Source organism: Pinus tabuliformis, chromosome 2_1 (assembly GCF_031772625.1).
Source record: "Pinus tabuliformis cultivar Carrire ecotype Pingquan chromosome 2_1, CPIR1, whole genome shotgun sequence".
Classification (NCBI taxonomy): domain Eukaryota; kingdom Viridiplantae; phylum Streptophyta; class Pinopsida; order Pinales; family Pinaceae; genus Pinus; species Pinus tabuliformis.
The window spans coordinates 265,707,811-265,735,172 of NC_142299.1; the positions used below are offsets into that span (position 1 = coordinate 265,707,811).

The 27,362-nt window shown below is 35.8% G+C and overlaps 1 pseudogene; it reads right to left on the minus strand.

Annotated features, from left to right (window-relative positions):
* Window positions 1–11,172: 11,172 nt before the first annotated feature.
* On the minus strand, window positions 11,173–25,391 carry LOC149199771 (eukaryotic translation initiation factor 6-2 pseudogene; annotated as a pseudogene).
* Between the last annotated feature and the right edge of the window lie 1,971 nt (window positions 25,392–27,362).

The window sequence follows — 27,362 nt, forward strand, 5'->3', positions numbered from 1 at the left end:
CTATATTATTTTCCTTCTTGACATAATTTTTTAATTAATTTGTTATAAGATCAACCTAGTTAAAGACAATTCCTTTCACACATGGGTGTACCATGTAGACCTATTTCTCTTCAAATAATTCAACATCTTCCCTTCAATAAATCCTGCAACATATCACCACCAGGTATCGATAAAATTTCATTAGCATCTTGGTCTTATATATACCTTAAGGCCTCTATTGAAATTTACTAGGATCTTGCTACCATGACTTGAGGATTTATTTGGTGGACTCATTGAAATCAACATACCATCTTGAATTGAGGTACTCCTGTGGATTAGAAAATTTTTAAATTTTCTGGAATATAGGAAGTCAATGACACACCTTTAGAACCCTAGACTATCATGTTATCATGATCAATCTGTTGTAGGATCCACTCTATCATTTCAACACCAGGACATGGGTTTTTTTTTTGTGAAACTTGACCTTTTGATGTTAATATCTACATCCCTATCCTCTTCCCTCTTCAGAATTTATTCTATGATAAACTCCTTGAATATCCCAGGCCATGATAGAGATATCAACTTGCTAATATAATAGGTCATTCCTTAAGATTGGCACTCAGGACTTAGGATTGTCTACCACCCCTTCAATGTTGCTTTCAATTTCTTCTCTTTCTAGCCCTTTCCTCGTTATGGGTGGAATACGTTTGGTAGATGAAGGTACACTGATGCATTGTGAATATATTGTCCCTGGAATTTCAAATATGCATTTCAGTGAGAAAAAGTAAGCTCAAAAACCTTGCTCTTCTTCTTATTTTTTTCATATTTTTTCCTATAAAAAAATAGTGCATTGGGAATTGCAATGGCACTTTTCATGGGTAAGGTATGGCTTGAGTGAAATCAAAGTTTTCAATGATAGGAGAGTCAGTGAAAATATTAATGACAAGGATGCATGAACATACTAGCAACTCGGCTTGAGAACATGTCAATCACAATCAGACCTAGTACAAAATAGAGGTGGGAACATAGGGCATATGATGCCTAGTGTGATAACCATGAGTATAGGGCAAGAGAATTATCACAATTAGAATTTACAGAATATGGGGTAATGAGGATACAATGTTATGATACGTTGACACGATAACTCAAAGGTAAAGAATAACATTAATTGCTTTCGATGTTAGCAATGACAACAAAGAAATATTGAACATAAGACTTAATCGGGTTTTACTTGGCTAGAATATAAGGAGAAAGCTTAGATTTTGAAGTGCACTAATGTGATAGCTATGTAAGGTACAAATGGGTTTTTATGAAGATAACTACCGAAAGTTAAGATAGGCTTTGGGTTGTGCAAGCATGACAATAGGGGTTATGGAATCACTTTGGGAAAAGAAATGATTGAAGGGAATTGCAAATCAGAGATTATACACGAGGATGTTCAAAATTTGATTATGTGATGGAAATTTTTAAATTTGAATGAGTATGATTAGGGTTTGGGCTTTGGTACTACATGAATGATAGTTAAAATTTTCTCTCTAGGAATATATAGGTTTTGTTGGGTATAAGAATTTGAAACTCCATGGGAAGATGAGAGGTCATAATAAAAATCACAAAGTGACACAATTAAAAAGAAATTGAAGAAGTCGCAAATGTTAAATGAAAGAATATGATACTTTTCTTGGTTAATCGTTTAGGTGCAGTCATGACCTACGAAGGTAGATAAGATATATTTTAAATAAACATGTGCATAGCTCTTGGAAATGAAAAACACAATGAAATGAGACATGGGGTAAAATCCCTTTTACAAATTTACTCTAAATGTGTGAGATACACTAAAAAAATGTTCAGTCACGTTCTAAGGTGCAATAAGGCACAAGATAATGTGACAAGATTCCTAGTACAAGATTGTTATTGAAAGATGTGATTGCAATAACCGTCAAAGGTGTAGTATTCTAAGGAAATGCAACTGTGATTTACTAAGGAATATTGCAACAAATCATTTGATAATCAATGAGACTCAGGATATTTGAGGGAGTCTTCTCTTTTGATAATTTTACAAAAGGGTAGCTCCAAAATTAAGGATGTCAAAAATTTTGGGCTTTGTTGTAGAAGCCACAATAAACCCACAAACATATGGAAAAATTGAAAGGATCAATGAGATCCTTGCATACATACTATGCATTTATGTCATGAACCAGCCCATTAAATGGGAGGATTGTCTACATTTATTTGAGTTTTCCTCTAACAATAATTATCATTTGTCACCCAAGATGAGCACTTTCGAGGTTATGTATGGAAGGAAGTACCATACTCCCTTAAGATGGAGTAAACATGAAGTTAGGCTTATGTTAGGACCAAATATGTTAAAACAAATGGAACATATGGTGAAGAAAATGAAGCATAACCTAACAAAATCATAGGTCAAACAAAAGAGTTATGAATATTTGAAGAGGACGAACATGGAGTTTCAAGTGGGGGAACATATATATATTAAATTTCTACTAAAAAAGAGCACCTTAAAACAGGCGAGTTGTGCTAAACTAAACCCTCATTTTGTGGGTCATCTGAAATACTAACCAAGGTAGCGTTGGTGACCTAGTGGCTAGCAATGCTAGCCCACAATAATGTTTGTAATGTATTTCATGTTTTTCTTTAAAAAATATATATTTATGATTGTGCTCAAGTTATGAACAACACTGTTGTACAAGAAGAGCTGGAAGGAAAGTTCTAGCTCCTGCCTCTACAAATTTTGGGCTAAAAGGAAACTACACTCTAGAAACGAGCCATTGCCTAGGTTAAAGTGTGATTGAAGCACTTTGGGCCCGAGGAAGCCACTTGGGAGATGGAGGATGAAATGAAAAAAAATATTCCTATGTTGTTTCAAAGGAAATGAATGTGTGAAAACACCAAGGATGGTGTTCCATTGTAAGGGGAGGGGAGATGTAATACCCATGGTAAATCAATTTTATAAATAGATTTATGACTTTATAAATTTGACATGTGGTTGAAAAGCTAAAAAGTTAAAAGTAAACATTTTATGAGAATATAATATTTATTTCTATTAATAGTAATGATTTTTTTTTACTTATCACAATTTTTAGAGTCACAAGTGGAGCCACCACATGAGAGGTTAGACTCCTAACTTCTAGGAAACTGTTAGAATCAGTTATGGTCCAAGAAGGGACATGAAAACACAAAAAAAGGAAAACTCCTAAATTCTTGCCAAGGGGAGAAATTCCCTAGTTTGGGTGATATGACCACCATAAAAGACATGACTAGAGATAAATTTCATGGGCAAAATATGTATGAAAGTGACTAGAGGATATAAATGTATTCTGAATTAAGAAAAACAAAAAAGGATGCTAGTGGGAGATAAAGATTGAACCTATGCCAAAAATTAGAAGGATGATGCTTGGGTTGAGGATGTGAAAATATATGAAAATTTTATGATTTCTATCCTGGTAGGGAAGAAGCCTAGAGCTTGCAGGGAACTAGTGAGATTGTAATTCAACAGTTGGGAGAAAATTAACAACCTCTATTATATTTCCAGAAAATTTCAGATAAGTATTTGAGTACCTATGGTTTTTTCTAAGAATCATGATTGAAGTAGGAATAAACTAAGTAGCTGCACAAAGATACTCTATTATTATGTCAAAATATGTATTATTGAAATAGTGGCATGCTATTGAGTCACAATTAATTTTTTGTATGACTATTGGTGTCTGTGAATATTATGTTTGTATATATATGTAATGAAAACGACAAGAAAATTGAAGGAATCGTACATAGGGATCTGAGATTATTTGTTGAAGTTCTAAACCCTATTGATATGTTTGTTGAGGGAATATGAGTGAGGGAACCTAGAATCAGGGTCCTAACGTTGATTCCTCTCTCAGTAAAGAGGGTGGGACAATATTGTAATGTAAAAGAATAAAGAAATAAATAGGGCCTGATTGCATTATATCTTAACCATATTATATTCATGTGTGCCATTGTGTATTAAATATCATATTGTACTAGAAATTTATAGCCATAAATTAAGTAATTATTAAGGTTTGAGACAAGCTTAGTTTGCATGTAGGTCTGCCATGTGAAAAAAGAATTTCCTATGTACTAGTGCATGCAAGTAGTCCTTGATCGTATTTTAATATTGGCCCTATGAGAACCATATGTAGAAACCCAGTAGCAAGATGCTGCAAAGGTTACCCTTTCTTATAGAATTATATAAAGAACTAACTACACATGTAATAACATTGTTTTTACAAAACCCACAGTAATCGGACAATAAAGTAAATAACATGCAGAAGAAATATGATGGAAATGTTTAAACATATAGAGAGAAACTCATAAATACATATATTACATGTGAACATAATCTGAGAGAAACATAGTCCCTATGTTTCGAGATAAAAGACAAACATTTCACTTTAATTGTGTATAATAGAGAAAACATAATACACACATAATAAATTACAACCATGTATCAATCACAAGTAGCATGTATATTCATAATTCGAAGACATGTTAACATTACGGCAATAGCCTAAAAATAGATAAACAATGCATGTTCCAGCGGAAACAAAAACAACTATTTTCTAGCGATATGCCTAATTGGCTTGACTATAGGAAGTTAGGAATGTGCCCTGTTGCAAAAGAAGATTCCATAAAAATAACACAATACATCAACTGTATGCCTTGGCTACCCAATTTTTTCCCTTAGTGTTAATTGAATAGAATTATGGAAGATGTGACAAAGTGTTAGCACAACCGCTCAAAACATCTCCAAGAATAAACCTATGATAAACCATGAAACCAGAAACATAAATACCTAGAGTTGTCAAAGTATAACAAGGAATTCTTGGAAAACGAATCCCTTTTTTCACTTAGGTTCCAAAGGCCAGGTCGAAGACTAACCAACAAAGGAGAAGAATTACCATGTTTGGAGACTACAGAATACAAAGGAGGAAAAGGGTAAATATCCTATATCATTTCAAGAAGAAAGAAATTCTCAATTACCTCAATGAGAAGGAAAAATTTATTTCCACTGTCAAGCACAACAAAAAATAATGTGCCTAAAAATTGTATCAATGAGGGATAAATAATTTATAATATCGAATGAAAACCCATATTTTAAATATAGTAAACAAAAGAAATGTTGACATTATGGTTAATCTGTTGTCTTTAATGGCAACCTATTTAATGAAGTTGAACTTGATGTCAAAATTGATGAATGTGGAACTAATGCAGATTGATAAAGATGCCACAAATCCTATGAACAGAGGAATGACAGTTCAGAAACAGATGGATGATAAAAGTGATGTTTGAAAAAATATACATGGATCCTATGAAGAAGGGTCGTGTACACATGAAGATCTTGTATGTGAAAGTCATGTACATAACTCAAACCATGGTAATCTAGATACGAGGGGTATTTACCATGGTATTGGCCCATGTTAATTGGAGCGAAAACGGTTATTTGATCTCATCAAATAATACTAACGACATTACCAAGGGATTTACCTAAGGTATTGGCTAAGGAAAAAACTATATAAGGAGATGGAGCTTAAGGTGTTCTATGTGCAAGTAAATGATCTATCTATGTGTGATTTCATCTAGAAGAGGTGAGCACTAGGAAGCAAGGAGATGGGTTATATCTAATAGATCTAACAATGTGGCAAAGACTAATGAAAATGATTGATCAATTTATGCTTGTAATGTTAAATATGTAGCTATGATGAGGGTTTGATCTAAATATATTGATACATGTTGAGTATGGGTTTAACATATGTTGTGAATAGCAATGAAGTTTTGATTTAGTAATTTGAATAACTCTACGCTTGTTTGGTTCTGATTTGTTCCTTACATATGCGAATGAGGTTTCATATAGTCGCGTATAAATACTACGAATTTATTAAGTATTTTGAGATCTATACACGAGCGTTATGCATGGTAGTCATGTACATACGCTGATACGTTTCATGGATGTCGCGTATATGTCCTACGGTTTTTTTAATGTAGATTGATGATGAAATTTGATCATTTATGCTCTATTTGGTGTTGTATGTCAATGATGTCTCTATCTTGATGATTTGTGTCTCACAGAGTTGATTGGGTTGAATTTCGAATAAAATAATTATTGGTAATTATTCTATATTATGGTGATCTGTGATCGGTCCAATTATCTATGCATGGCTCAGTGGATGACTTGGTGTTATAGTGATTCATGATTTAGTGATTAGTAATCAAAGATCTGTACGCGGGTCTTATACAAAGGAAGCACATGTATACATGGGTTTTACTCTAAACTACTGCAAACATATTTTGATGTTTCTTTGTTTTGGTTGGGTTCTACATTGAGTGGTTTGATGCTTCAGAGATTTAGTTGTTTTACAGTTCTTCAGTGATTTTAAATTCAGTAATTCAGTTTGACATGTTGGTTTATTGTTGATAGGGGTCCAGTTTGAAAATATGATGAAAGGTGGCCTACAAGTTGTTTGATGATTGTTTGACAAGTGGATCCAATCTTAAAAATTCTAAAAAGTGGTCCACAAGGATTTGAGGATTGGAACCTTCAGTAAGGGGGTAGGATTGCCCTTCTGATAGTATCTGTAAATGAGATTAGGGGGTTTTAGCTCCCTTCCAATAGGAGTTTGAGAACAAATGGAGATCATAGCCTCCTACATGTGGGTGCCTACATACTGTTAAGGTTCTGCATCAATACAAAAATTGTAATGAATATTTTCCTTATATAATAATAAAGAATATATAGACAGTCATACGAGTGGTTTTCTCCCACATTGGTTTCCACCTAAAGTATTGGTATTCTATGTGTGTTTCTCCTATTTGGTGATCTCTTTTTATTCTTTAGTGCATACTAGAAATTTATTTATTTATTGATGTAATGATTAAAGATAATAATTTGATGGAACACATGAAAAATTAGTAAACTCGATATACATTTTTTCCCTCCTTTAAAGTCGTGTACATACACAGGTTGCTTTAAGAATAGTAGCATACAAAATTAAGTATATGAAATTTTATAGTTAAAGTAAATTTAAAATATCGATTAACCCCCTCCCCCCCACCCTCTCGGCATTTTTCCAAACAATTGGTATTAGAGAAAGTCTATTTGAAGAAGCTTGATTTCTTAAAGGGAGATCCATTAATATGGGCAGTTAAGAAGAAGCATTTTTTATTAAGCCACCTTTATTTAATGGAGATAAATTTGTATTTTGGAAAGTCATAGTGAGAGAATATTTGTAGGTAGTTGGAGATGATGTGTGGGAAATAGTTGAAGGTGGATATCAATACCCAACCTCCATTCTGATATATGATGCATGGAAAAAATAATATGAGATCAATGTGAAGGAATTCAATGCCATCTTGGGAAGCTTGGTTGAATCCGAGTTTGCAAAAGTCATGCAGTTGAATATCACAAATGCTATATGGGACAAGCTTGTCCAAAGCTAGGAAGGTGAAACTAAGGTAAAAAGTGCTAAACTTCAAACATTTAGAATTCAATATGAGAATATTATAATGCATGATGATGAAAGTATTACAAGATTTTTCCTTAGAGTAGATGAAGTTGTTAATTCTATGAAAAATCTTAGTGACGAAATAAAGGATGCTACATTTTTTGAACATATTTTGAAATCACTAACTCCAAAGTTCGATTCCAAAGTCTCTGTCATTGAATAGATGTAGAATTTGAATAATATCACTATTGAACAACTCCATGGGATCTTAATATCTTATGAGATGAGAAAAGGGGGTCCATTAGAATTAGAGAATCAACTTTAAAATCCACAAACAAAGGGAAATAAAAAGAAGAGCCTAAGGAAACAGGTATGTTTCAGATGAAGAAGAAGAAAATTTTGTGAATAAACACCAATTGAGAATTGGAAGGTTCAATGGTATTCTTCCTTTTAATTTTTTTTCCTGTGGAAGATTAGGTCACTATGCCACTAAACATCCTTATAAAGAAAATCATACTGAAAATAGAAATTAACTCCAAACAGATTACAGAAAAATACAAATAAAAATCAGAGACAAAATATTGGCGGAAAAAGGCTGAAGCCTCATGCTTCTCTCTCACATTTTCATTCATTCTCATTCATCAAATAATTGAATATAGTGTTACAAATAAATGGATGAGAGACAGTGTTCTCAAGATAGTGCGTGCTATCTTAGACACTTTTGGTTGAGATAATTTCTCCTTTGGTTGAGATAATTTCTCACCTGACACACACCAATATAGGAGTTACCTAAACTAACTCCTATCTTAGAGGAACAACCCAAGAGTTAGGCACAAATTCCTAACTTGGAATATTTAATTAATTTATTTATTTTTGGATTTATTATTGTTTTATGAGAGAGTCTAACATTCCCCCCCTCAATGATAAATCCAAAATAAGAACGAGAACCATCTTCCAGGTTCTCATGTTGATCCTAAAAAACATTGCCTGAAAAAACCGCCAAAACTGGATGCTGGAAAAAACTCAAATCTGAAGAGAACATGAATCAGCTGCATGCCTGATTAATCTTTGAATGTTTCTTGAAAACTCCATCACGTGCCAAGCCGCAAAAGGATCCAACTGTCCTTTGTTTGATAACAGCATCCGGTGTCCACTGACACAATTTGATGAACGCCCACTGGCGTGTTTTGCTGATGATGATCACCCACTGGCTCAAGATGTCGAAAAACAACTCGATGTTGCTTTTTCTATGATGAAAGCTGCTCACTGCTACTTTGGCTATTGATCGCCCACTGGCGAATTTGTTGATTCTCACTGCTGATGACAAATGCCCACTGGCTGATGAAGATTCCCACTGGCTGCTTCGTTGATGTTGTCGAGACTTTCAGTCTGAAAACCACTTGTCAATTTCATTGACATTTTACCCCCTTTGTCAACTGAAAGGAGAGACAATCTTCTCCTAAATATATGTGAACTCGCCCCCTTCAGGTGTAGGAGAGTTTCGCTGTTGTACTCCCTCGTTCAACTGCATGACAGAACCATCATCGGTTCACTGCTGGCTGCACTATGTGTGATTGTAGTCGGTTGTAGAACTGAGACAATCGTTTGACTGTGGATGACCATTCCCAAGGATCAATCCATTCATAATGTATCTTCAATCTGGTTGATTTTTGTTGGTTGCGACATTTTTCTGAGGAATGATTGGGCTTGCCACAATGGCAACACGGATGGAGATCAAAACATTGATCTTCCATATGATCGGCTCTTTGACAATGAGAGCATTTTGGTTGGACATGAACTTTAGGTTGCATGCAATTCTGTTTGTCTGCAATTTTCTCGGAACCTTCTGAGATGAGTTGGTCAAGAAATCCTGCACTCACAAACTTAATTGTCTTGGAATAATCTGGGATATGTAAGTTGGTGTCATCAGTGACATATCCTAAGCCTCGTCGATTCTTGTTATTTTGAATCTCTTCCCACGACTTGATGATGGGTTTGGAAGAAATTTGAATTTGATCATGAACAACTTCGACACTTGAAGTTGTTTGGATGAGTGATTTGGAATCAACATCTTTATCTTCATCTGTATGGTTGAATGACTTGGAAGAAGCACTCTTTTGTTGGAGCTCATCTCTTTGTAGTTGCGACTCTAGTTGAAGAAATTCAATGGTTTCATGTGTTTGTTGTAGATGCCGTGAAAGGTCAGTAAGAGTTTCTTTGCTGATGTGCACCATATCTTCATCACTGGAGATGATCAAACTGTGAAGAATGTTTAACCACTGAATATGCTGCGCCATCTGGACTTGCTCCCTTGAAATCAGGCTCTCTTGTCATAGATGTCGTGCTTTGAACTGTTTCACTTGATTTTGTTACTTGAATGATAGACTCGCTTGCTATGGGACTTGAATGGCACGCTCGCTTGATTTTTTGCTTATTGCACTTGTTGAGAACACTTGCTAGAGTTGTAGAAATTTCTTGCTTAAACTCTGGAATTAACGCTCGCTTGATGACGACTGTGTTTGCATGAATGCTCACTTGCCTTAGTTAATGACTTCACGCTCACTTGAAGGAATAGCTACGCTCGCTTTATGTTGATCTCAACTCGCTTGAATGGTGTTAGAGTTGAACTTGTTTGGTTGCTTTGATGGTTGTTTCAATGATCTTCACTCTGGCTCACTTGAAGGTTTGAACCTTGTACAGTTTTGACACAAATTGCTTGAATGAATACTCACGCTCGCTTGCAGGAGATGTGAACTTGTTGCTTGTTTGCGTTAGAGTTAAAATCCGTGCATTCACTTGATTCTGCTTAAAGGAAGGGTGTCGAACATTGTCAAAAATGCACCCAAAAAAATCTTATAATGACTTACTACAATGAATTCAATGTGAATCAATTCAAGACTTGGGTGTCGGTTTCAACCGATAATGCACCCTTACAATTCAATGTGATTTGAGTTTGATTACAAGTTCAACAATGTTGATGTAGATTGTGTGCTGAAACATTGAAGTTTACAGATTCATTAACTTGAATGTAGTGATGTAGACTTTGCTTTGAAATACTGGATTTGTAGATTCATGAACTTGATTGTATTTGTTTGTTGAGGTAGATTGTCGATGTTGAAAACTTTGATTATTTGTTGTAGTGACGCAAATGCATGTGTTGAGCTTAATTATCCTTCCTTGCATCTTAATGTACAGGTGTTGTGCTTGCTTGCATTGAACTTTATGTGTGTTAAATGAGATTATTTATGTGTCAAAACTAGACACAAATAAAAAAGCAACAACATGAATTATACACCATCATCAACATACTCTTCGTGTACCTAAGATCCCCTTATTCAATTTTGGGCGGATCTAGGACACGATCACCACAGAAAAATATGTCTTTATTAAGTAATAAGGTCATCAATCTTTCATCTTTTACAACATTGCCACTAAAGCTTTCTCAAATAGTGAGAATCTGACGCTCGCAAATTTTGGAAGCAAATGCGTTCAAAAAACTGACTCAACCTCCTACAACAATGAGATTTCTTTTGAAAAACCGATCACTTCAAACTTACAGAGAAAGAAAACTCAATCCTTATCACTCCATTACAGGGAAATAATCCCTTACTTTATAAAAGAATCTCACTTGTCACTCCACACTTAAAAAAATGCACACTTATTGCTCCAAAATTACAAAATGAAATTTACCTTATCTCTCCATTAAAAATAAATGATTTTATTCACTCCTTATTTTCAACTTGAAAACACTTTCGATAACAGACAATTCAGTTGCAGTTGTGTCCAGACCACAAAAAATTGTCCAATCATTTACAATCATTCCAGCGCCTATTACTTCACTTCCACGACTGACAGTGCCTGCCACAAGAGGTACTTGAAGAAGAGTTGATAATTCATCCAGATCTTCTATTGAAGTGTGTGGGTGGACCAGACCACCCCTATTGGAGAAAACGCTATAACTTCCAACAAGAATATTTCCCACAATAGTTTTCCTGAAAACCTCAACTCCCAGAACGTCTGCTATTAATTCTTCTGTCTCCCTGTCCAGGTCGGTATGAATGAGAGCAACATGATCACTGCACACCACACAATTGCCAAGAGCAGATAATCGTTCTTCAACACATCACACCACAAATTCATCAGGAAAACTATTCCTCAGGTGTTGAAGCTCTTGGTCGGTAGTTTTATTTGGTAGCAAAAGACCATTTTTGTTCCCAACCAACAATCCTGGTGCCTCCTATAGATGTCTTCACAACAGGAATAACATCTGCCAGCTCACTGAGACAGAGAGCAGAACCAACAATATAATGGCTATGAATACAATAGCATTGAACACCTCGAACCATGCTGTGACAGAAATAGGCAACACATCAGACATGTAAGAAAAGAGATACATCTCAGAAAACATTTGTGATAGTGCGCTTAATATCACTCCGCGAAATATGTTGATTCGAATCTGACATTTCATTGTAAAATATTCGCTACCTGAATGATATATGAAAATCCTCATTCCAACACCAAGCACATTATTGTCACTGAATGGATTACCTTTCCATTGAGCATTCAAATAAGTGAGTTGTGCCAGTGGATCGAGACAGAAGAGTAGATTCTTGAACGAGGAAATATTCAATCTCCAATGGATCACTGTTCACCCATGTCAATAGCGAAGACGCCTCATAATTTGGTCCCGACTTTGCTAAACATGGGCGGCGGACGGTGATACCTAACACAATAACTTTTGCAAAAGTATGAAGAAGAAGAATGGGTCTGATTATGACAGTATTTTCCTGCGTGAACGTAGGACCACTGGAATTTGGATGACTCTTCGCCAGCAGCACAGTATTTTACTATTCCTCTACGGAGGCTCACGACCGCAATGGAGGGGATACGCATACGCAGGTCAAATTATGGCTGCATATGCAATGGAGATGGGAATACGCATACGCAGGACAAATTATGGCTGCATAGGCAGATTGCTCCGTCCAGAATACCCAGGTTGCAATAGCTCGGTTAACATCTAGATGCACCTCCTCACAACAGAGGTTCAGATCTAGCTCTGATACCACATATTGAAAATAGAAATTAACTCCAAACAGATTACAGAAAAATACACATAAAAATCAGAGACAAAATATTGGCGGAAAAAGGCTGAAGCCTCATGCTTCTCAATCACATTTTCATTCATTCTCATTCATCAAATAATTGAATATAGTGTTACAAATAAATAGATGAGAGACAGTGTTCTCAAGATAGTGCGTGCTATCTTAGACACTTTTGGTTGAGATAATTTCTCACCAGACACACACCAATATAGGAGTTACCTAAACTAACTCCTATCTTAGAGGAACAACGCAAGAGTTAGGCACAAATTCCTAACTTGGAATATATAATTAATTAATTTATTTTTGGATTTATTATTGTTTTATGAGAGAGTCTAACAAATCATGAGAAGAAGAAGAATGCTTCAAAGAGGAATGTTGAAATAAATTTTGATAGAAAGAAAAAAAATTATACTCATGAAGATAGTTAATATTCTTCCAATAATGAGGATGATGAATCTAATAAAGATTATATGTTACTTATGGCATTTGATGTACAATGTGTGGATGAATTTTATGATGTATTTAAGGATGTTGTAGAATAAATTGATAGAATAAAGGTTATAAACAAAAACCAATAAAAGGAAATTTGTATGTATAAGGAAAACACTCTTGTTGAAGAAATAAATAAGCTAAATATATTTCCAAACGAAGATAAATTAGCTAAAGAACCTTTGAAGAAACAAGTTCTAGAAAAGGAAAGGCATCATGAAAACTTAAAACTTGAGATTGTGAGTCTAAGAAAGGAACTTGAGAAGACAAAGGCTCTAAATCTTAGATTTTCTAAAGGATCTTAGACTTTATAAGAAATCATTAAAGTGAAACTCTCTCCTCCTATCAAGACAGGTATTGGATTCAATCCAAATGGTGAAACATAAAAAGCTATTGAATCTTCTTAAATAGGTACAGTAAGCTATGTCAAATAGATAAAAGGAAGAAATCATAGACCTCAGTAAAAGAACGAAGGATAAAATATTCCCCATGAAAAATAACCTTACCATGAACAAAAGTAAAGCTACTCAAGAAGGTATTATACTTTGAGGTGTTAGCACTCTGTGATTTCCCTATGTTGAGAAAGGAATCCCAAAGGTAACCAAAAACTTCTTTAGGCTAGAACCTAACCCTTCTAGCTTGGAGAGCGCTCTCTCACTTAGGTTAGTGTGTGAATAGGATATTAGGTTAGGTAACAAGCTCAACAAAGTTTTATTTTTATAGGTTTTTTTATGAGAAAAGGGGCAGATCAATTGGGCATGGAGTCATGTCAAATAAGATGTTGTCCATTGAGATGATGGAAAAATAGAGGGTTTCTCCATAGGGTCAAGGTAGGAAGCTTTGGTGGTGGATTTAGATAGAATTGTAATAGGAGGTGAATGTATAAAAGGTGAAATACAAACACACTAGAGAATCAAATCATGGATGAATTCTAAAGTGTTGCTTTAAGCTGAAAACATTGATAACTTGGAAAACTAAAACAGAGCATTCATTAAAGATAAATTATGAATTAATCATTTAGTTTTACAATCAATAATATGCACATAAAAGAGATGTAGACACATAGATAACTTACAAGACCAAAGGAGCAAAAAACCACCAAAATCTGACTCATGAATCCCTGAAATTCCACCTCTGTATTTCATTCATTCACTGGAAAAAAGTTTGCAAAAATACAGTGAAAAACGTATTTTTCCTCTAATATCAACCAAAAAAACCATTTACAATGTTTTAAATGTATTTATGCATCATTAGATATTCGATTTCCTAACTTATGTGCTTGAATTCATTAACCAAAATCAACTTTAACTAGATACATCCAAATAGTAATGCATATACTGAAAAATAGGATTAGTTTCACCTACTACCAATCACTGCCTAATACATTATTGACTTAGAATATTTGAAATTCATCTTTAATTACATATCCTAAAACAATATGCCACCTATCCATACGATCTAACTACTTCTAGGAGCCAAAATTCGAAATTTGAAACCAAAATAGAGTTGATTGTCCAGACTTGTAGTGCATTAGGAAAACTCGTAGCGCATTGAAGTTGATTCCATGATTTTTATAGTTGCGGCCCATATATATCAAAAAGAATAAAATGGGTATGCTTCAAATATCCCTATGATGGTGTTGGTCCTCCTAAAGCAGATTCGAAACACATGTAGACATTCCTTTGACCTGTAACCTATTTTTGCAACGCATTGGTATGTTTTCGCAGTGCCTCCAAAATTGAAATACATGGTGACTTTTACTTAATATGCAATGTTGGAAACATCAAAATGAGTGCTACAACCTTCATATAACTCCCTCATGACAACAAACCTTCCAAATTTACTATCCCACAATTGTCAAAATTTATATATGAAAAGGGCATGAAGGCTCTTTCTTTGTTTTTGCACTTTTCATCAAAATTTTACCTTTTCTAATCTTCTCAGCCAAAAACAATGTTTCAGATTTGGGATGAGGTTTCCTACTAGAGATTCACCTCTATACTAGCCTCTGCAAGTAAGTCTAACTTACCTCTCTTCCTCTTCCTCCAGCTTCTTTGAATTCAATGAGCTTACTCTTCACCAACCCGAGTCTTCTTTTGAGGAACAAGTTTTGTACATATAAACCTTTTACTTTCCTATGCAAAGGAAAGTTCCACTTTATTTTATACTTATATTTTTCAAGTATTTGTATAATAGCCTCTACCTCTCTAAACAAGGCCAACTTGTCCCTATAATATTTGTCTATAAGTATATCCACTTGATATCATATCCCTTCAAGTTGTTCCAATAGCTTCTCAAATTCCTTTTGTTCATCAAAAACCACAGGTTGAACAATATCATTTTGTTGCATAAGCATCATAGCAACAGACCTAGTTCTAGGTCTTCTAGAAGATTCAAGTGGCTCCTTCAACTCCTTGACATCAGTGACCATTTTACCTTTTCCTTTCGCAACATGTGCCAATGCTTCCTTTGGTGGCTCTTCTCTTCTAGGTAGGATAGTATCTATAGACACTTTATGACTAAGCTCCCTATTCTCCTATTGTAAGTAAGTTATTTTCACATGCGCCTTGTCCAACTTATCTTGTAACTCCCAAATTTTCTATTCCTTTTCATCAATTTCCACTTCTCTTTGTGTGCTCTCTGATTCCATGACTTCAATTATTGGAGGAACCATAGGTAATCTCTTAGTTGCAACTCTAGTTCATGGCACCATTACTGTCTTTTCTACCTCAGGGGATGTCACCTTTTCTATCTCACGGGAAAATTGTAGCTCCTTAGCACTTTTTGTACCAACCAATTTTATTTTACTCAAAGGTTTCTTGACTGAGCTTACTATTGCAGATGAAGCTTCTTTAGTAAAAACTGAAGGAGTGCCTTTCTTAGTATTTTGACTGTTTGAATATTGGGCTGCCCATCGTGAAGAAACCAAGACCTACTCCCATGACTGGTCTTTCTTCTCAATATCCTTCATTACCAGCAATTTATTTAATGAAAAATTGAACAAAATGGACCCAACTTGACTAACTTTAGTTTGAACTCAGAAAACCAAATAAACTCCTAAACAAATAATAAGGAAGATTCAAAAATTTCTTGCAAGTAAAATGCATTAAGAGCCTAATGTGATAGTGATACACCCTACTGAATCTCCCCTCACATGTGAAGTAACTTTGGATGACCTCCAATGGTTTTCCATGATGATATTGTAAATAGCTCCTTGGAACAGATTAACCATAACCTTTACTATGTTTTGGATTGAGGAAGTCCGTGAAAGAAACCAAATCAAAATCCATTCCATTAAACCACTCCTCTCTAATCAAAGGTATCTCAGTGGCCTCATCTATTTATTGAGTTGAGGCTGGTAAATTCATACTTCCCACCTTTGCTTGTACACGATCAAAACCCCTAGAAAATTACTTTGTCAATTTCTCATTATATCCTTGAATCTCTCATAGAATCTCATGCACCCTACTTATTCAAAAGTCGTCCTAATGGTTAGATCTACATTAATGGTCGTGATTTCTTGTAGTTCAAAAGATACAATGGCTCCCTCTTTGTGTTTTTTGTCTTCTAGTGTTTACATGGTTTCACTATTGTAGCAATGGATATTTTAATTTATGAATCAACTTGTTTGAGAAATAATTGAGGTGTTATGGTTTTTAAATCTTGTGACAATATCTTAAAACAAAACCCAAAAATTTCACCAAGAATCACAACCACAAACTTTCTCAGAAAAACCCTAGGGGACTAAGAATTTTGTTACTGTTGGCAAAATATTAATCTAGGGTCAGTTGCAATGCACAATCCAAAAACACAGCCCTAAAAGAAATTCAACCTCTAAAAACCGTTGAGCATAAATTTTAAGGGAAAAAAAATTAGTTACAATCTTTGGACCGAGGCAAAAATTTACATGCAAAGTCTCTATGTTAGCTCCCTATAATACTAGTGTAACCACTTATTATTATTAGTACAACCCCCTTATTATATTGGTGTGCCCATGTAGTCCCCATATTATTATTATTATTCTACCCCATTGAAGCCCACTATTTTTATTAGTGTGCCCTTACATTATTATTTTTATGTCGGCTCTAATTATATTATGACCCCTTAGACTTCTATTATATATAGAAAGGAGGTCTTGTTATTTGTATCATCCAAGAATTTTTCATTTGTGTAATGTAAAGGAGGTTTCCCCCTCGAAGAGGCTGAATTCTAAGGCGTTGATTTATCTTTTCTATCTTATGTGAGCTAGTTTCATAACATTTGGTATCAGAGCTTTGGATTCTAGGGTTTCACTACCCCAAAAAGGTCATCGTCAGATTTTTGTTGATCCAATTGAACACTGTGTGCATTTGCAGCACCCCTGCCTCCCTTTCACAGCGAAATAACTGAACATCTTGAGATTTCTGATGCTGATAATGAAGAGTTTATCGCAAAGGGACAATAATGTAGGTTCAAATGATCACCTTGAATGGTGTAGAGAGAGATTGAATGTGTTAATTATGATTTGGAGAGAAACATCATGAATGTGTAACTTCTTCCCCCCCTTTTTTTTTTTTTTTTTTTTCTGAAAATGCAACGCATTGGGAATTTAAATGACTCTCCTTTGACCGATATCATTTGTTGAGCTCACATGCTATCCTTTTGAAATGACATCCAAACTGATGTAAGAAAACCTCCAAATCTTTTTCACGATCATTTCGTTATTGCTTTGATGAAGACATTACTTATACCAAACTTAAGTATCCTACTAAGTATCACCTAAGATGGGACTAATTCACTCACACTAAGTAAAGACTTGTGACATGATTTTTGTACACTTTCACAAGTGGCCAAAAGCCTTTCATGATTTCCCTTTGTAGGGAAAAGCATAACTCTATACATTGGCCTCTTAATCAAAATGATAAGCCTTACATGATACCCAATATAGACCTAGACCTTCTAATAATACTAATCAGTGAATCATGACTAATATTTACAATTTTGACCTTATATACATAGAAATACTAACAAGGCTAAGATTCCTAGACATAGGACACTAACATAGGCTCCAATGGGGATGGCATCCTCCCTTTGAGGTGCCAAGAACACCATACACTACTAGCCTTATCCATTTGGCACTTGAGTGAATCTTAACCAATTAACTCAGATTGACATGACTGACTATTACTATTACATATGGTAGTAGCTCATTAGAAAATCAAGGCCTTCACTTCGGGTTTCAATTTCTAATGGCATCCACCCACACCCACATTACTAAAAATAAAGATCGTATGTACAATGATGTCTTTAAAAAAACTAAAATAAAGTGACATAGTGTTTGATTATCCTACCATCAACAGGCCCTCCAGCAAGCAACTCCCCTATCAGGTATTTTAGCATATTAGCATTGTTTCCATCAAAATGTGCACTTTTATGGGGTCCCTTCCATAAATTTTAAAATTTTCCATGCTTTCCCTTTTTTATTCCTAGCATCCCATCTCAACACAAGGTCATCAATCTTGAAATCATCAACCTTTATCCTTTAATCATGAATATTCTTAATTTGTCCTGAATTAACTAAGTGTTATTGTAGACTTCCTCCCTATTTTGCTGCAATTGTATCATTTGATTCATCCTTCTCTGCAAATCATTCTATTCCACCTTCGCTTCCTATAATAATTTCATTGTAGTAGGAAAAACAACATAAACTCCATAAAGCATTTGGAAAGGTGACATTCCTATTGATTTCTTGGTACTTACCATGTCTTCCCATAATGCATTGATCAATTTCTTATGCCGAGTCCTTTTTTTCTCCTATAGCAGTTTCTTTATGATGTTGACTAATCTCTTGTTAGAGAATTATGTGAGACCATTTCCTTACAGATAATAGGTAGTAGAATGACCAAGCACTATGTTATATTTATTGCATAAACCAACCATTATTTTAGACTTAAATGCAACAAAATTATTCGTAATAATCTTATGAGGAAAGCCAAACCTTGAGAGAATGTTACCTTCAAAGAATTGAATAATTACTAAATTTTTGGCCTACCTGGTCGAAATTGCTTCAACCCACTTAGTGAAATAATCTATAGCTATCAATATCCATTTGTGTTTATCTAATGAAAATGGGTGAACTCCACAATGGAGTCTAATCCCCGCTGCTGAAAAGGAACCTCCGCTGAAATAGGCTCTAGCGGCAAAGGTAAAAGCTTCTTCTTCTCTTCAAATTTCTAACACTCATGACAGCTAGAGACCCCTTTTTGCACATCAATAAACAAGGTAGGCCAATAGAAACCATATCTCAAGATTTTATTTGGTGTGGTCTTCCAGAAAATATTCCCTCCACAATCACCTTTATGAAAATCCTCCATTATCTTATCTACCTCATCTTCTAACAAAAATTTTAGCAATATTCCTCCTACATATTTCCAATATAAAGACTAATCTATAATGCATAATTGAACAACTTTCAACTTAAGAAACCCCACCTTTGTCTTTGTCAAACCAGATGTAGATTGAAGATGTTGGAAAACATAAATGATATTTGTGTACAAAGGACAAGAAATGAACCTTTCTGATGCATGTTGGGCCTCTTCTTCATGATTGTCTTGATCAACAATGAAATTGATGTCCAATGCATGAAAATTTGATCTAGTTGTCATTTTATCTAATCCCTGACCATTTATAAGTTTAGTGGGCTTAATTTCAATATCATACTCCAAAATAATTGTTATCCACTTACCTCCCCTTCATTTTGGGTTAGCTTGAGTGAGAAAATCTTTCACTACTGCATTGGGAAAATCAATTACATGAGAATGCAATATATAAACCCTAAAATATTTCAAATCCTTTACCAATGAAAAATATTTCTTCTCCATTATGTTATACTTCAAAGAAGCATCCCTTAATCCCTTACTAAAAAATGCTATAGGCTGCTCACAACCTTCCTAGTTTTTCTGCATCAATATTGCTGCAATAGTATGCTTTGAGGCAAAGGAGAAAATAATGAAATCTTTTGTGTAGTTAGGACTAGCCAAAACAAGAGCATGAGTTAAGGATGACTTTACCTCTTTGAATGAATTCTTTTCTTTAGTAGCCCACTTGATTGCATTGTCTTTCCTCATCATATTAGTGATGGCCCTTAAAATTTCAGCAAGATTCGGAATAAACTGCCTCAGAAAATTAATCTGGCCAATAAAAGACCACACTTCCTTTTTATTTCTTGGGGTATAAATCTTATGGATTTCTTCAATTCTTCTCGGGTCAATTCTGATGCCAACTCTGGAGATTATGTGTCCAAGTAGCTTACCGTGTTCCATTCCAAACAAAGACTTCTTTTAGTTCAAATATGTACCATGATTTCTACATTTCTTGAAAATAATCTTCAAATGTTGCAAATGATCTTATTCAAACCTAGAATTTACAATTGTTTCATTAAGATAAATAACAATAAACCTATATTTCGCATCATAAAAAACAATTTCCATTACCCTCTGAAAGGTTGCTCCAACATTCATTAGTCTAAAAGGCATCTTCACAAACATAAATGTCCCACATAGTGTGGTGAAGGTCGTTTTATCTTGGTCTTCTAGATGTACCAAAATTTGATTGTACCCAAAGAAGCCATCAAGGAATGAAATTGTGCTAGAAGCAACTACCCATTGCAATATGTGATGCATCATTGGCAACAGTTAATTTTCTTTGAGGGAGACATTATTAAGGTTCCAAAAATCCACACATAATATTGTCCCTTTGGTATTCTTCCACACTGGAACTAAATTTGACAACCACTTAGAAAACCTCAAAGGGACAATAATCTTTGCATCAAAAAGTTTTCTTACCTCTTTCTCAATTAAGGGAAGAAAAATAGGTTTATTCCTTCTTCATTTTTGCTTAAATGGTTTGTGTCCTTCCTTGATAGGAATAGTGTGTTGGATGATGCTCATATCATAGGCCTTCAAGACCTCATAGCCACATGCAAAAACATTAGAATAATCCCTCATTAGATCTATTTATTTCTTCTTCTCTTCTAGAGCTAAAGACTTATAAAGTTTTACAAATTATGGTTTTTTTTCATTCCCTATATTATAGTCCTCCACTTCAGCCTCGGTAGGAAGTATTTTGGGCTTATGAACTCCATCATTGAAATCAAACAATTCTTCCTAAGGAACTAAACCCCTTGAGACCACATTATATTTCAATTGTAAAACTTCAAGGTCTACCTCATGCTTGTCAAGAGTCTCCCTAATATGATTTATGTCACTTCCCTCTTCACTTTTATCAAAACTATTTCCATCATCAATATGTAGATTTGAAAATTCTCCCTTTAATTACAGAAAATTGTCTAGTTGTTTGTCATTATAAAATACTTTCCAGTATCTAAAGTTGTCTGGTACAGCTAGCCTATTTTTTAGCTCAATCTCATACCTCATATTCAGATGAATATGTATCTTAAATGTGCTTGCTAAGGTGGCCAACACATGAGCAATTGCATTCTAATTTCTAGGAATCACATATAAATTGTATTTTGGAAAATGTTGTAGAAAATATAGAACAACATTTCTATATGCCCTCATTCTAGGATGCTTAGCTAAATACTCACCTTTAATTTGCTTTATGATCAATTTTGAATCCCCATGGACTGAAATATTTTTGGCTCCTAACCTTTTCAATAGTTGCAGCCCCAAAATCAGTGCCTCATATTTGGCAACATTGTTGGTACAATCGAAAGAAAGTTTGTAAGAATAAGTCTTTGACTGGCCTAATTTTGGGCTCATAATCCACACACTAGCTCCAACTCCTTCCTTGCTGACTGCCCCATCAAAATCCATATTCCACATACCTTCTTCATCATCATCATTTTTTGTTTTAGCCTCCAACATTACACCTTCTTCATTTTCTGATTTGTTGTCCTTGTTTTTAACTTCTTCTTCCAAGAATATATCATTGTATAGGATGAATTCATCCATATCTAAATGCATAAAATAAACAAGATAATTTACTGGTTTGTCTTCAATTCTTACCATATACTTTATAAGAGTTTCCCTATACAACTTTCTCGGTTGTCCAGCCACTAGGATAGTGGCATATGACATGTCTAAATGTAGAGAACCCTTTAACTTGGAACCCCAAGACCTCGATAAAAACATACCATATTTTGGAGGGATGTCAGAAACAAACACATCCATAACCACACTTTTGTTCGGAATTTGTGTAAGAGTGACACATACATATTTAATCAAACCAAGACAATTTACCTTGTTGAAGTCAAAAGAAAAAAAATCTTTGTATGATTTGGCTATATCCAAGCCAATCTTGTCCATGATCACTTTTTGCATTAAGTTATGTGAAGCACCTGAATCTAACATTGCATTATGCAATATCAAGTCATGAATATTAAATCTGACATCAAATGGTGGCACATTACCCTCTTGCGAACCTCCTTCAACTTCTGGAGCAAAAAGAAGTTCTGGCTGATCCTCATTTAGATTGACAGTGTCTGACACTTATCCTACCTTCAATGCCTTCATAATTTGGCCTTTATATGCATCCTTCTTCATCAATTCAATGGGAAAAAAATTTAATATTTGATATTTCATTCTCAAGACTAAAAGATGATGAACTCCTCTCTACCTCCTTAACATATGCATCTTGCCTTTGAGGACTATCTATGGGAGGATCATTGTTTTCCTATATACTAGAAGGTGTATCAACCTTTACCTTTTTCGAAGAATTTATTGGGAATTTCCTATTCCAAAAATGCTATTGTTTGTGGACTTCAATAATAGAATTCTAACAATATTTTTTGTATTCTTTTGATTCTACAGGGATGGCATCCTTTTGTGATTAAAACAACTCATGTTCCTCCTTTGTCAAGAAAATATTATCCACTTGTACCTCACTAAAGAGATTAATCTTATCCTCTTCTTATTCTTTTTATGCATAATTCTACTGAAAAGGAGGTCTAATTTGTTGTTGGTTTGCTGGATTTCTTTGATCGCTCTGCTTGATTTGAACTTCTTATCTTCTAAAATTTGGATTTGTTATTTGAGGACCTCCTTGAGGCTCTCTTGTATCTACCATGTCTGAAAAAGTTATTTTCTCCATCATATTCTCCATATTTTTCACCAAACTATCCAATTTAATGTCTGGTGATGTTCAAGTTTCCTCCTTGATAGTTACCCTCTTCTCGACTTTAACTTGCCTTTATTGGCTAGTAAATTTGCTTCTACATTGACTACAATCTTTTCCATGTCTTGCTAAGTAGCTGGGATTATTTATCTTAGTTGGTAGGACATGTCAACATCAAATCCATCTAGATAATGGAACAAGACCAAACCCGGTGGAGGCTTTATTTATGTAGGGATAGAGTTGTAAACATTATTAAATATGTTTGAATAATATTGATCTGAATCTTCGAGAGCTCTCTTCAAGCATTCACATTTTGCTAAAACTTAAAGAGGGTTCTTTTTTACCTCCCAACAAGAAAGTAAAATTTGATGAAATTATTGAAGATTTGCAATACTGCCCGTTGTCAAACCTCTTTACCGTTTTCTAACTTCCACTACTAGGATTTTTGAAAAAATGTTCAATTTCACATCATCATCATCTACTTCTTCAAGGTCTGTAAAATAATTCATTTTTTCTCTGTGTTGTTGTGTTGTAATTGACTCAATGCCATTAATTGAGGTATTTCTTGTCCATAATTTCGTGGCATGGAATTCAGTGGTGCTTGCAAAACCAATGGGCATAACGAGCTGCCATGATTGTGGTATGACAACTAAATTTACTCACTGTTGTTCTTGATCATGAGGGTGGAAGAGGTGGGGAAACTATAATTTATTGAGTTGTTGTAAAGGGAGGAGTATACACAACAGAGGTAATAGGATCAGAACAATAAGAAAGTATTAAAGGAACAGTAACTGAAGGAGCAAAAGATGTAGTAACAACTTGTTGAAATGTGGATGATTTTGTTGCAACCTTGTGCAACCGATGAACCAAGTCCTCCAGTTTATGAAACTACTATAAAATGTCTCTCTCAGACTTTGGAATGCCAATTTTTTATGCAGGGATAAGTGGTATTAATTTATATTCATCAATGACTATATTAGAACAAAGGTTTCAGATTTGGATCTACAAAGGCTATGATCAAATGGAAAATCAAATTCAACATCCTCAGTTGTTATAGTAGTTTCTGGAAGGGTTTGAGATCTCGATAAAGGACTGTTACTCACTTGACCTTCTTCAAACTTCCTCTTTCTAACCAAGTTCTCAGGATCACTCACAACTTCAGGGGGGTCAGGATCTAGATGTGATCTTGTATGGATCTTTCTAGAAGCTAGATTTCTAAGAAAACTTATCACAACTAGGCTTAAACACAATGTGTAGGTAAAAAACTTAGCCTAATTGTTCCTAACTCACTGTTACCCATAGGAACTAGGTTTGAACTTTTCGAATCAAGGTCTTACCTAGGAAGATTTATCTTTTGATCCCCATTATGTTTGCCAGAATGTTAACACTCTATGATTTCCATAGGCTAAGAAAGGAATCCTAGAGGTAACCACAAACTTCTTTAGTATAGAGTCTAACCCTTATAGTCTAGAGATGGATCTCTCACTTAGGTTACTGAACAAATAGGATATTAGAGTAGGTAATAAGCTCAACAAAGTTTGATTTTTAGAGGTTTGTTGATGAGAAAAGGGGAAGATCCATTAGATATGGAGTCATGTTACATACGATTTTTTCTTGTGAGATGATGCGAAAATAGAGGGTTTCTCCATAGGGGCAAGGTAGGTATCTTTGGTGGTGGATTTAGATCAAATTTCAATAGGAGGTGAATGTAGAAAAATTGAAAGACAAACATATTAGAGCATCAAATCATTGATGAATTCTAAAGTGTTGCTTTAAGCTGAAAACATTGATAACTTGGAAAAATAAAATAGAGAATTCATTAAAGATGAAATATGAATTAATCATTTGGTTTTCCAAGAAATAATATGTCCATAAAAAATATGTAGACACATAGATAACTTACAATACCAAAGGAGCACAAAACCACCAAAATTCTAACTCGTGAATCCCTGCCAATTCCACCTCTATATTTCATTCATTCATTGGCAAAAAGTTTACAAAAATACAATGCATAAAGTCGTTTTCCTCTAATATCTTTTTTTTTTCTCGGTAAAAAACTAATCTATTAAAATATGTACAGAGGTCGAAAATACATCATGGTGAAACCAGTGAGAAACAGGCTCTGGGCATGACACCCGAGAGCCGATAATGCACCAAACACAAAAGCAAGAGCTCGCCCACGCAGGGGCACCAGACTAAGACCGAAACTGACCACAGTAGCAAGCCCACGCATGGGCAACAGACTAAAAACCGAGGCTGACCATAGGAGCAAGCCCACGCAGGGGCATCAGACAAAAAGGAGATTGACCACCAGAGCAAGCCCACACAGGGGCACCATCCATTTCCTCCCTCGCAGGGGAGACTGTTCTTACCCAATCCATTAACAAAAATTCCAATACAGAGATGACAAAACAGAAAGCGAAAGAGACCATAACTGAACCAAAGACAAATAGCAAATAAGACCAGTAGACCAGGCGAAAAGCCCAAAGAACCTTGAGTGCGGGCGTCTTCATTCGTCCATTTGCTCTTCCTCAATTCGACACCACCCATAGGCTTCTCTTTCAGCATCAGTAGGAAATGTCACTGCTTCTTCCCCAGTTTCCGTCTTTTGAATGTTCTGAGTTTGCTTAGCATTTTCCGGGTCTGAAGCCGGTCCCTTTACCTCCTGCTCCTTATCAGCTTCCGGAACCTGCGCGGCTTGCCCTGGGTTGACATTCATCCGTTGCCTTTGTTCATCCATGGAGTCATCATCGTCTTGTGCATTTTCAATAAACAGGATAGAGACATGCGCGCTGATCCGTGGATTATTTGTGGAGCTGGTGAAATTGAAGATGGTGGAGCCAAAGGCTGGCAAGGTAGCCGAGCCCGAAGCCCCTGCATCCAAGAATTGACTGGAGTGTAGGGGGTTAGCTCCAGTAGAGCTAGCAAGATTGCAGTGGCAGCAATGGCCAACATTGTCCCCTTCATGCCTGCGTGAGGCTCCCCCTCTGGAAGTGCCTCGACGGCTAAGCATACGCTGTCGAGGTCTCACCATTGAGGGACAAGAATTCCAACAAGCCGCGGGATAAACCAGACTCTCTGCTACCAGAGTCGAACGAGTGATGAGCCCGTCCGTCTGAGAAGGTATCTCTACGAAGACAGAGAGGCCAGTCGTCTGCATAACCACCAACATTCCCTGTTCATACCCTGTTTTATCCCCATCGTCCTCACCTACCCTGCTCGGGATCACATCCGCCATAACTGTTGCCATCCTCTGGGCCGAATAACCTCTCCAGGCATTTACTATCCCATGCCGCTTTGCCTTAAACCGCCTGCGTCCTTTCCTGGTGTTTGCCGTGGGTGCCACGTGATGGCCGAAGGTCGGCATGTGTCCAGCCACCCACGCCTGTCCCGTCTCACATATCACCCGCATCCGGGGGAGTTGCATCTTTTTGGACCAGTCGAGAACATTCTTGAGCTTCAACATGAGTTAATATAGTATTCAGCTGCCCTGTGATTAGAGAGTGATTATTCCCCACCCCCGCATTGGCCATGAAGTCCGCAACCCTGTTGCCCTCCCGTCTTGTGTGAGTGAAGGTGATGGCTCTATTGCTGTGAAGCTCATGTTCTATGGCTTCCAGTCTTGCTTCAAGCCTCCAGCTGGTGGCTATTTTTTTAGCCTGAGATCCATTTAGGATTTTTTTGGCCATGTTGATGAGGATTTGAGAATCTCCTTCCACTTCTAGAGGGTGGAAGTTGAGTCCCCCAGCAAGTTGAAGTCCCTGCCATAACCCTTCTAATTCAGCTGAGTTGTTGGTGTCCCAACCGATGTTTCCGAAATACAGTATCAGGGGAGCACCTTCATGATTCCTAATTATTCCACCAAAGCCTGCTAGACTGGGATTCCCTTTTGAGGCACCATCAAAGTTGATTTTGAATGTGTGCTTTGGCGAGGGCTTCCATGCGACCTGATTTTCAATGCTGGTTTCAGAGTGGTCCTGCTGGTGTGAGCTTTCAATGCAACGTATTTGCCAATTATCCATGATAGTTTTCTCGTTGGCTAGTGTAGGCCAGTCCTCCTCCTTCCAGGGTCTTAGCATCAGAGTCTCTTGAATATTTTTGCACAGCATGTTCCAAATATTGTCCAGCGAAGAGCGCTGATTTTTAAAAATGCGCTTATTTCGCTCCTTCCATATGCTCCATAGAATTAGCCCGGGAATCAATC